Raw genomic sequence first — 13,081 nt, 5'->3', positions numbered from 1 at the left:
CGTCTTTATCATGTTTATGGGATATTTGAAGACAACCTACAGTTCTCTTCCTCTGATGAAACATTCCTGGTTCCTATGACCATTACTTATACAGCAAAATTTTCCAGATCCTTTTTTATTTTGCCTATCTCCGTGAAATTTATTACTCTGAGTGACCTTTTGAATTATGATCCACAGGACATGACCCCAAACTCAAAGAATGTCATGACCTGGTCTATGGCCTGGAATTCCTCTATGCAGGATTTGATATTTTAACCTCTTTAAAGACTATGTGGTCTTGGATAGATATTTCTAGAAATGATGTCATGCTGTTGGATCAGAGCAAGTGTGTAGACACATAAAATCCTCAAATCTATTTTGTGGAAGGTGCTATTAAGCCGGGTTTTCTAGCTTCTTGGTAAACTTGGGCCAATGCTCTATTTTCTCAGAAGATCAAGAGATGTGCTGGATTCACACATGATTTTCTTTTGGCACACTATGCACTATGCTCCAGCCACAAGATTGTTGTATAAGAAGCCAGGCCAGAGGTTTGGTGTCAGGAGGAAACAAACCTGAAATTATCTAAAGACACTAAAAGGGAAGGTCTGAGTTAGCACAAATAATTGAATAATATTCATGGTTCTGAAATGATTTTGGAAATTCTATCATATAGAAATACAAAGTTCAAAAATTTTTTCTGTCCAGTTATTCTTACCATTAGATCCATATATACTTCAGGAAGTCTACAACCCTCCTCAAAGGCATGCAAAATTCCTGTAAATATATATTCCTAATTTTTTTTCTAGAGAGAGAATTTATAGCTTTCATCAGACTCATAAAAGGGCCAATAACCAAAAGAGCGATTAAGAACCACTGTCAACTTAAAGGCATATTTGGGCATTCTAGGTGTTAAGAAAAGTACTCAGTCACATAGCTGATAGGTAATAAAGTCTGAACTATAACCAAGGTCCTCTAAATCCCAGCCAAAACTCCCTCCACTGCCACATGCAATGGTAGGAAAGCATTACCAAATACAAGAAAAATATACGTGTGTATGTAAATGAATATATATATATTTGATATATACATATCTAACATTGTAAAACTTACCTTAGTCAATTTTAGATTAGCATATTCAAATTGCTAATTGAAAAGGATATTAGGCACTGCTAATGGAAGACAGACATAATTAAAAACATGGCTAGTGATACAATATAGGAAATAATGTCTTTTCATGGTTGTTATATAATAGCCTTCTTTGTGCTTTGTAACTGATGACTTGAACATTGTAAACTTCAAAGTGAAACCTGTACTTCAAAAGTTCAAAGGAATTAACACCAAAAGAGTACTTAAATATAATCAGCTTTGTTTTATTTCTGTATATGATACATAGTGCTTAGAAATATTAAGAATCCACACCACATTGTTCTAATTAAAGGGTGGGTGCCCTTTCTGCTGGGGAAAAGTAAATCATAGTCCTGTGGTATTTGCAATTTATGAATTTAACACATACTATTGAACAAGTAGGAAATTTTATATTTTCTAGTTTTATTCTCATGCTAGTTTGAGTTTTTAAATAATTTATTGTTTTATTGTAAACCTCATGTTTCTGTTACCCACTTTGAAATGCATGCATACCGATACAGTACTTAATGGTAACTTATTGGACTTTAAAACTAAGTTACAAAATCACTTAAGAAAATAACCTACAGAATGGGAGAAAATTTTTGCAACCTACCCATCTGACAAAGGGCTAATATCCAGAATCTACAAAGAACTCAAGCAAATTTACAAGAAAAGTACAAACAACCCCATCAAAAAGTGGAAAAAGGATATGAACAGACACTTTTCAAAAGAAGACATCTATGCAGCCAACAGACACATTAAAAATTGCTCATCATCACTGGTCATCAGAGAAATGCAAATCAAAACCACAATGAGATACCATCTCACATCAGTTAGAATGGCAATCATTAAAAAGTCAGGAAACAACAGGTGCTGGAGAGGATGTGGAGAAATAGGAACACTTTTACACTGTTGGTGGGACTGTAAACTAGTTCAACCATAGTGGAAGACAGTATGGCGATTCCTCAAGGATCTAGAACTAGAAATACCATTTGACCCAGCCATTCCATTACTCCCATTACTGGGTATATACCCAAAGGATTATAAATCATCCTACTGTAAAGACACATGCACACGTATGTTTATTGTGGCACTATTCACAATAGCAAAGACTTGGAATCAACCCAAATGACCATCAGTGATAGACTGGATTAAGAAAATGTGGCACATTACACCATGGAATACTATGCAACTATAAAAAATGATGAGTTCATGTCCTTTGTAGGGACATGGATGAAGCTGGAAACCATCATTCTGAGCAAACTATTGCAAGGACAGAAAACCAAACACTGCATGTTCTCACTCATAGGTGGGAATTGAACAATGAGAACACATGGACACAGGAAGGGGAACATCACACACCAGGGGCCGTTGTGGGGTGGGGGGAGGGGGGAGGGACAGCATTAGGAGATATACCTAATGTAAATGACGAGTTGATGGGTGCAGCACACCAACATGGCACATGTATACCTATGTAACAAACCCGGACGTGGTGCACATGTACCCTAGATCTTAAACTATAATAAAAAAAAAAAGAAAATATCTTTGACAGTAATAAATAGTTCAGACATGAATCATAGATTTCTACAATCTTTTATTTGGGAGGGACCGGAAAGATGTTTGGCTGTGGCCTCTTGTTTCATAAATGGGAAAACTAATACCTGAAGAGATAATGTGACCCACTTTAGCAAAGTCACACGAAATGTTAATATCAGTGATGAAGTGGAAAGTCAGATTTCAGTCTAGATTATAATAATTCCAATGATAGTAAACTATTTAGTCTGTCAAGGTATATTTGAAAAGATAAAAGTCGTAATGTCATTGGCATTTATTTTATCTTAGTCTCATTATTTTGATAAGGTCAGAAATTATACAAGTCCTCAAAATGGGCTTCATTGCCAAAGGAATATGCACCACAAATAGTAAAAGTTTCAATTCTCTAGATGTTGACCTAAATATGTGTTCAAAGTTTCTGAAATATAAATGATCTTAGGATAATAGGTTATTAACAGTGGAAAAAATGCTGTAGATTGATCACCCAAACCAAAGACTTCATTTTATGGAAAACAGACACGTTTCAAAAGAAGACATTCATGCAGCCAAAAAAACACATGAAAAAATGCTCATCATCACTGGCCATCAGAGAAATGCAAATCAAAACCACAATGAGATACCATCTCACACCAGTTAGAATGGCCATCATTCAAAAGTCAGGAAACACCAGGTCCTGGAGAGGATGTGGAGAAATAGGAACACTTTTACACTGTTGGTGGGACTGTAAACTAGTTCAACCATTGTGGAAGTCAGTGTGGCAATTCCTCAGGGATCTAGAACTAGAAATACCATTTGACCCAGCCATCCCATTACTGGGTATATACCCAAAGGACTATAAATCATGCTGCTATAAAGATACATGCACACGTATGTTTATTGCGGCACTATTCACAATAGCAAAGACTTGGAACCAACCCAAATGTCCAACAATGATAGACTGGATTAAGAAAATGTGGCACATATACACCATGGAATACTATGCAGCCATAAAAAATGATGAGTTCATGTCCTTTGTAGGGACATGGATGAAGCTGGAAACCATCATTCTCAGCAAACTATCACAAGGACGTAAAACCAAACACCGCATGTTCTCACTCATAGGTGGGAATTGAACAATGAGAACACATGGATACAGGAAGGGGAACATCACACACCAGGGGCTGTTGTGGGGTGGGGGGAGGGGGGAGGGATAGCGTTAGGAGATATGCCTAATGTTAAATGACGAGTTAATGAGTGCAGCACACCAACATGGCACATGTATACATATGTAACAAACCTGCATGTTGTGCACATGTACCCTAAAACTTAAAGCATAATAATAATAATAAATAAATAAGAATAAAGGCCAGTATGCTGGTGCCACATCACAGGCACCCATCAAGCTGATGAGCAGGTTCACCTGAGCTCATAGGAGTATAACCCTACCAAAACAAAACTCCATGTGGTCCAGGTCCAGAGACATATTATCTTTAAATATAGGCAAAATGGGAATTCCAATATTTGTTTGCATCTCTCAAAAAGATCTAGAGGGATTCTAGTACATTATGCATTACCAGCAGTTCTTAGTAATACCTGATCCTCATCTTTCTTTCATCCCCAATAACTCTCAGATGCTTTATATTCTTCCTTCTCATATGAATTCAGCATGGCTTGCTAACTGATTACCTCCCACCTTCAAACAGTATCTTCCTGCCTGAAATACTCCCTTAAGTTGCTCAACACTTAGAGGTTAATTTAAAAAAAAAAACCTGCACACACTTATTTGTCCTTTCACTCTTCAAGACCAGTTGTCTGTGATGGAGGAACAGTGTTGTGAATCTCCTAATCATTAATGTTGTCTCTTCCTACTAGTTTTGACCAAGGTTGTAGCTGGAGCTTTTATTCCTTTTGGAAAAACCTTATCACTTAGGATCAATTGGCCCTAATGGCCTAAGGCATCCATTGTAAGCAATGAATTAACTCAATCTTCTATGCATGTGAAGTGGCACCCACGATCTACCATTCTTGGAAAAAACTGAGAAAATAGTCACTTAAACCATGTCTGTACAGACTAATTCTCTTATGGAACTAGCTGAGAAAGGCTGTTTTACAGGGCAAGTGAAGGTTGTATACAATAACTACTCTACAAGATCCATATCTAGGAGTTATGACTATCAAGTTTCTCACAATCCTGAGTGCCTGACCCAGTGAACAGCATTCAATAAAGACTTGAGGCCAGGCATCGTGCGTGGCTCACGCCTGCAATCCCAGCACACTGGGAGGCCAAGGTGAGTGGATCACCTGAGGTCAGGAGTTCGAGACCATCCTGGCCAATATGGTGAAACCCTGTCTCTATTAAAATGCAAAAATTAGCTGGGGGTGGTTGTCCCGGCTACTCAGGAGGCTGAGGCATGAAGAATCGCTTGAACCTGGGAGGCAGAGGTTGCAGTGAGCCAAGATCACATCACTGTACTCCAGCCTGGACAACAGAGTGAGACTCGGTCTCAAAAAAAAAAAAAAAAAAAAAGACTTGAAAGAATAAATTAATGATTCAGGAGTTGTGATTCCATCTAGATAAACAAACCATAAAAGTCACAGTCCTAAAGTAAAGGGATAACAGAGAACACCTGAAAAAAATTCACTTGTACTTTAACCTGTGCCAAGAAATTTTTTAATGTAACACCTTCCTTGTATCAAACCATGGCCACAGTGTACTCCATTCTTCCCTTTCTCTGCAGAAAGGTTTAGTTGTGAACCTGGACAGATTGACTGTATAGCTGGAACACAGTGTGTGATATCAGACAAGGGATGTGTTCCAGAGAATAGAGCAGGAGAAAACCCCAAACTTAAGTGATTGCTTTTGATAGGTACTTGTTCTATTTTTACTCTGGAACCTAGTACACGAGGTTGGGGGTGAGGTCAATGTCTGGTATTATGACATTTCTAAACCAGTCACTGCTTGCTGTTTCACCTCAGCTATCAACGGCTTCCTGTTGTTTCATGCATCAGATGAAGTCTGATAAGCCCAAGGTGAGCCGTGTCCTGTTTCTCATCTCTGATATATGGGAATCCATCTTCATACAGGATGCTGTGGTATGTGAAACAAACCACGGTGAAACAGTCAAGGAGTTGCTGCAATGTTTTAAGCTTCTGTATTTTGCAGCATTCTCTCACCACGTTTTGGAGTCAAGGCAATGAATACTTCTTAACCTTCTTCTTCCTCTACACCCCTATTAGCCTGTGAATTCTTAAACCTTCAGTACAACATGGACCTGCAAGGGGTGCTGCACCTGTGCTTTTGATCAGATGCAACAACATCAATAATTATAGAAACAGAACATTAAGTAAAAGGAAGGGCGATAAACAATGGGACCCTGGAAGGCAGCCAGTCCGTCGGCCTTGAACCAGTGCTTACCACAGTATAACGCTAATAGCTGAACACAGGTGGAGCACAAAAGGCTCAAGCTGCCCAACAGGGTCTCCAAGCAGCTGCTAACCCGTAAGCTCAAGTAGGGCAATATGTTCAGACTTTCCAGAAAGTTCCACTTCTGTGTGGAAAAAAAAGTCCCACATACCACACTTTTCAAAAAGTGGAATAGGCTACAGCTTAACAAATGAGTTCCAGCTGTTTAAAATTAGACTGCTAAAAGAAATTCCATATAAGAATATTCTCTGGGACTATCACATTTTCATTAATTAGAACCTGGATAATTCCTTTACTTAAAGAACTGACCTCTCCAAATTGAAGGTTGAGATAGTTAAATAATTGTTCATAGGCATGTTGGTTGTAGTAATGCCATCTCCATTACTTAAATTGCTTATATTACTTAGTTTTAAAGTCGTATGTTTTTAAAAGTGAAATGCTTGCATTTCCATGCAGAAGACACCGACCACACTAAAACCATTTGACTCATGGGAGGGCAACGGAGTGGAAACTGGAAGAATTTTGCATCAGCATTTAGGAACCTGGGTGATGATTCCTATTTTACCATTCATTGTTTTCATGCACTTGGAAAACTCTCTTCAGCTCCTCTGTTCAAGTATAATATTGAAATTATGTGTCTGGAACATCAGGGTTGCTCAAAGTCCATCCCAGCTCTCAAATTGAGAATGCCATGACTTTTCTGGTATGAATTGTATTTTTAATATATGTCTTAATATCAAACATAGACAGTGTAACTAGGCCACTTAAACTAGGGTAGGGGTTTCTCTAGATATATATACCTCATCCTTCTTCCTTCTTTCATGTCTATTTAATGTAATAAAGTGACAAGATCCTTTCTAGTTTCAATTTCCCTGGTCTTAGAGTCTGATCTTATGGTGATATTGGTCTCTTCTAAATGCAAAACTCACCACTCTTAAGTTGACTCACTCTTTGACATGTTGAAAAGTATCCATTGTTACTCCTCTCCCATTTAGGAATACTTCAGTGGGAAAGTTTGAGGGGAATAGATCTAAGGAAATCTGAGAGTGTCTCTTCTTTGAAAAACAAAAGGACTTACATAATACAAAATATACATATCCATTTTGCTCAACAATATAGATAACTTGCATTATAAGCTTATGTCTGAGTACATATTTTTAAGTCCTTGGAGTTCTCTCTGCCATTGAGCTTTTTACTGCCTGCTCACTTGTGCTGTTTATCTCTTTGATATCTTCCCCAGCACACCATCTCAGAGCCTTATAAGGCTACTCAGATCCTGACAAGAGATTAAATGTTTCTTATGCAACATTTTTCATCTTTGTCAAAGCAATTATCATTAGTTTAGGAAAAGTGCAAACCAAGTTTTTCCATATACTAACAGCAAGATCAATTCACATTATTTATATAATGTATGATTTACTTCAGTTTAATTTTGTGAAAATGAAACTGGCAAAGATTTCAAATTTTTCTCTATCTGTAATAATAAAAAAGAAAATTATTTATCTTTGTGCATGCACAGAGTTTCGTACACAATATAATTCTTAGAACAAACAAAAAAAATTATCCTGAGATAGAGGGTTCCTGAAGGAAACAGAATAGGAAGATAAATATCACCAGGAATTTGGCCTTTTCCTCACTGTCTAATTTCTGGCATACAATAACTTTCTCTAGAAATGGCATGCAAGCTTTCTCTTAAAAAAAGTTTTGTTTACAGAAGGCCAGAATAGGTCTGGCAATTGTTTCTCCTTCATATCAATGAAGCTTCGGTCACAGAATTTACATGGTCTGTTCTTTGTTTGGAGAACAACGCTGGCACACTAGGTGTGGAGACGAAAGGAGAGAGGATATCAGAGAACAGAGCCAGTTTCCCTCTCAGTCAGACACTGAAGGGCTGTGGGAAAGGGAGCTGGCCTCCAGGGCCTTCCGATCTGACCACTTTTCCAAGCCACTCCTTTATCCTGCAGGAAGGAGGAGGCTGAGCTTTCTTGCCACCAGAGAAGATCAATCAGGATCCCTTTAAGGCAGGGAGAGCCACATATCCTAGTCTTCCAAAGACACAGGATGAATTTCAAAGGAACAGAAATGGCAAGTCACCAACAAATAGATCCATATGTTGTTGTTGTTGTTTTTTAAAGTGAAAATAGCTTGTTTTTTTAGTAGAAAAACTACTACATGCTTATTATGAAAAATTCAGACAACACATAAAAAGACAAAGAGTAAAGCCAAAATTTGAACCCAGGCAGCCAAGCTCCAGAGTTTAATTTAAGGTCTGTACTTTGTAGTAGTTAGTTACTACTGCCCCTTGGGTCTTCCCAGAATTAAACAAGAGCTCCAAGCTGCTATTTGAATCACAGTTTAGTGAAAGGGAGTAAATTTTTTAGAACCTGGAGACCCGGCACCAAAGAACAGACTTATAAACAGGGTTATAATAATAATGACTCACATGCTTATCAGGTGAAAGGCATTATAGCAAATAATATGTATGTGTATGCGCACATACACAGTGTGTGTATAAGAAATCTCATTTAATCCTCACAATAATCTGTCAGTTACAATTTACTCTTATCAATCTAGACGTGGAAACTGCAGCTCAGATTTTTAAACAATTTTCTAGAATCACAAAGCTTCTACTCTGTAATAACGAAGTTAGGACTGCAATCTGTCTGACCAGATTCCCAACTCTCGACATGAATTTGTTGAGCGTCAAAAGTATGCAGGTATTATTAAAAAGAAAATAAATGTAGAAAGGAAAGGAAAAGTCACAGATCATCTCCCCTACAATGTGCGATAATGATTGAGCACCAGGACACCTGGGTTTCAATCCTAAGTCAGCCATGAATGAACTACACGGTGATGGGCAAATCACTCAGTGTCTGTATTTTGGTTTCCCGTCGAAATCAGCAGGGTGTGATAGGTTAGTGGTTCTAATTTTTGGTGATCATAAACCATTTCCACGAATTCAATGAACTCTCCCTCCAGAAAAATGTATAAATGAGCATAAGACATAAAACTGCATTCAATTCAGTAATGACATCCTAGTATATATTTATTGTCAGGCCTTCCCACTGAAATGAAATATGAATGAGGGCAAAGGACTCTGTGTTTTTCCTGTCTATATCCCCAGCTACTAGAGCATTACTTGGAACATCATAAGCTCTGTAAAACTATCAATTGAATGAATACATAGATGAGGGCTCCTCGTCTCCTTGAAGTTCACCCATACTCAACCCAGTTAAAAAACCCATGGATTGAATTATTTATGAGACGCTTTTTGGTTCTGAAAGATCTAAGCTTCAACCAAATGAAATAGCCAAACACTCTACTTCTTTTGACCAGTAATATTGGTAATTACATGTGCTTCAACCTAATATGTTAGCTTGCAATTTTACCAACTTATCTAATAGTGAGCATGCACACATGCACTATCATACATGGCACTAGTTTTTTAGCGTTAGTCCTGCTCATCTGTGACAGCTGTTATTTACCTTTTACATGATAAAACCCAGGCAAACAGATAAATGTGTAGTATTTCCTGCTTCTTGGAAACTGCCTGTGAATGCAAAGTCCCTTACTGTTTAAGGTACAGTTCAGTTGTATTTTCTTTTTTTATTATTATTTCTATATTATTTTATTTTATTCTATTATTATTTAAGTTTTAGGGTACATGTGTACAATATACAGGTTTGTTACATATGTATACATGTGCCATGTTGCTGTGCTACACCCATTAACTCGTCATTTAGCATTAGGTATATCTCTTAATGCTATCCCTACCCCTCCCCCCACCTCACAACAGTCCCCGGAGTGTGATGTTCCCCTTCCTGTGTCCATGCGTTCTCATTGTTCAATTCCCACCTATGAGTGAGAACATGCCGTGTTTGGCTTTTTGTCCTTGTGATAGTTTACTGACAATGATGATTTCCAGCTTCATCCATGTCTCTACAAAGGACATGAACACATCATTTTTTTATGGCTGCATAGTATTCCATGGTGTATATGTGCCACATTTTCTTAATCCAGTCTATCATTGTTGGACATTTGGGTTGGTTCCAAGTCTTTGCTATTGTGAATAGTGCCGCAGTAAACATACGTGTGCATGTGTCTTTATAGCAGCATGATTTATAGTCCTTTGGGTATATACCCAGTAATGGGATGGCTGGGTCAAATGGTATTTCTAGCTCTAGATCCCTGAGGAATTGCCACACTGACTTCCACAATGGTTGAACTAGTTTACAGTCCCACCAACAGTGTAAAAGTGTTCCTATTTCTCCACATCCTCTCCAGCACCTGGTGTTTCCTGACTTTTGAATGATGGCCATTCTAACTGGTGTGAGATGGTATCTCATTGTGGTTTTGATTTGCATTTCTCTGATGACCAGTCCTGATGAGCATTTTTTCATGTGTTTTTTGGCTGCATAAATGTCTTCTTTTGAGAAGTGTCTGTTCATGTACTTCGCTCACTTTTTGATGGGATTATTTGTTTTTTTCTTGTAAATTTGTTTGAGTTCATTGTAGATTCTGGATATTAGCCCTTTGTCAGATGAGTAGGTTGCAAAAATTTTCTCCCGTTTTGTAGGTTGCCTGTTCACTCTGATGGTAGTTTCTTTTGCTGTGCAGAAGCTCTTTAGTTTAATTAGATCCCATTTGTCAATTTTGGCTTTTGTTGCCATTGCTTTTGGTGTTTTAGCATGAAGTCCTTGCCCATGCCTATGTCCTGAATGGTATTGCCTAGGTTTTCTTCTAGGGTTTTAATGGTTTTAGAACTAACATGTAAGTCTTTAATCCATCTTGAATTGATTTTTGTATAAGGTGTAAAGAAGGGATCCAGTTTCAGCTTTCTATATATGGCTAGCCAGTTTTCCAAGTACCGTTTATTAAATAGGGAATCCTTTCCCCATTTCTTGTTTTTGTCAGGTTTGTCAAAGATCAGATAGTTGTAGATAGGCATCATTATTTCTGAGGGCTCTGCTCTGTTCCATTGGTCTATATCTCTGTTTTGGTACCAGTACCATGCTGTTTTGGTTACTGTAGCCCTGTAGTATAGTTTGAAGTCAGGTAGCATGATGCCTCCAGCTTTGTCCTTTTGGCTTAGAATTGACTTGGTGATGTGGGCTCTTTTTTGGTTCCATATGAACTTTAAAGTACTTTTTTCCAATTCTGTGAAGAAAGTCATTGGTAGCTTGATGGGGATGGCATTGAATCTATAAATTACTTTGGGCAGTATGGCCATTTTCATGATATTGATTCTTCCAACCCATGAGCATGGAATGTTCTTCCATTTGTTTGTATCCTCTTTTATTTAATTGAACAGTGGTTTGTAGTTCTCCTTGAAGAGGTCCTTCACATCCCTTGTAAGTTGGATTCCTAGGTATTTTATTCTCTTTGAAGCAATTGTGAATGGGAGTTCACTCATGATTTGCCTCTCTGTTTGTCTGTTATTGGTGTATAAGAATGCTTGTGATTTTTGTACATTGATTTTGTATCCTGAGACTTTGCTGAAGTTGTTTATCAGCTTAAGGAGATTTTGGGCTGAGACACTGGGGTTTTCTAGATATACAATCATGTCATCTGCAAACAGGGACAATTTGACTTCCTCTTTTCCTAATTGAATGCCCTTTATTTCCTTCTCCTGCCTAATTGCCCTGACCAGAACTTCCAACACTATGTTGAATAGGAGTGGTGAGAGAGGGCATCCCTGTCTTGTGCCAGTTTTCAAAGGGAATGCTTCCAGTTTTTGCCCATTCAATATGATATTGGCTGTGGGTTTGTCATAGATAGCTCTTATTATTTTGAGATACGTCCCATCAATACCTAATTTATTGAGAGTTTTTTTTAGCATGAAGGTTGTTGAATTTTGTCAAAGGCCTTTTCTGCATCTATTGAGATAATCATGTGGTTTTTGTCTTTGGTTCTGTTTATATGCTGGATTACATTGATTGATTTGCATATGTTGAACCAGCCTTACATCCCAGGGATGAAGCCCACTTGATCATGGTGGGTAAGCTTTTTGATGTGCTGCTGGATTCGGTTTGCCAGTATTTTATTGAGGATTTTTGCATCAATGTTCATCAAGGATATCGGTCTAAAATTTTCTTTTTTGGTTGTGTGTCTGCCAGGCTTTGGTATCAGGATGATTCTGGCCTCATAAAATGAGTTAGGGAGGATTCCCTCTTTTTCTATTGATTGGAATAGTTTCAGAAGGAATGGTACCAGCTCCTCCTTGTACCTCTGGTAGAATTCGGCTGTGAATCCATCTGGTCCTGGACTCTTTTTGGTTGGTAAGCTATTGATTATTGCCACAATTTCAGAGCCTGTTATTGGTCTATTCAGAGATTCAACTTCTTCCTGGTTTAGTCTTGGGAGGGTGTATTTGTCGAGGAATTTATCCATTTCTTCCAGATTTTCTAGTTTATTTGTGTAGAGGTGTTTGTAGTATTCTCTGATGGTAGTTTGTATTTCTGTGGGATCAGTGGTGATATCCCCTTTATCATTTTTTATTGCATCTATTTGATTCTTCTCTCTTTTCTTCTTTATTAGTCTTGCTAGTGGTCTATCAATTTTGTTGATCTTTTCAAATAACCAGCTCCTGGATTCATTAATTTTTTGAAGGGTATTTTGTGTCTCTATTTCCTTCAGTTCTGCTCTGATTTTAGTTATTTCTTGCCTTCTGCTAGCTTTTGAATGTGTTTGCTCTTGCTTTTCTAGTTCCTTTAATGGTGATGTTAGGGTGTCACTTTTGGATCTTTCCTGCTTTCTCTTGTGGGCATTTAGGGCTATAAATTTCCCTCTACACACTGCTTTGAATGTGTCCCAGAGATTCTGGTATGTTGTGTCTTTGTTCTCATTGGTTTCAAAGAACATCTTTATTTCTGCCTTCATTTCATTATGTACCCAGTAGTCATTCAGGAGCAGGTTGTTCAGTTTCCATGCAGTTGAGTGGTTTTGAGTGAGTTTCTTAATCCTGAGTTCTAGTTTGATTGCACTGTGGTCTGAGAGACAGTTTGTTGTAATTTCTGTTCT

The sequence above is a fragment of the Symphalangus syndactylus genome, chromosome 18 (genome assembly GCF_028878055.3).
Source record: "Symphalangus syndactylus isolate Jambi chromosome 18, NHGRI_mSymSyn1-v2.1_pri, whole genome shotgun sequence".
Lineage (NCBI taxonomy): Eukaryota > Metazoa > Chordata > Mammalia > Primates > Hylobatidae > Symphalangus > Symphalangus syndactylus.
Note: the sequence above shows the minus strand (reverse complement) of the source record.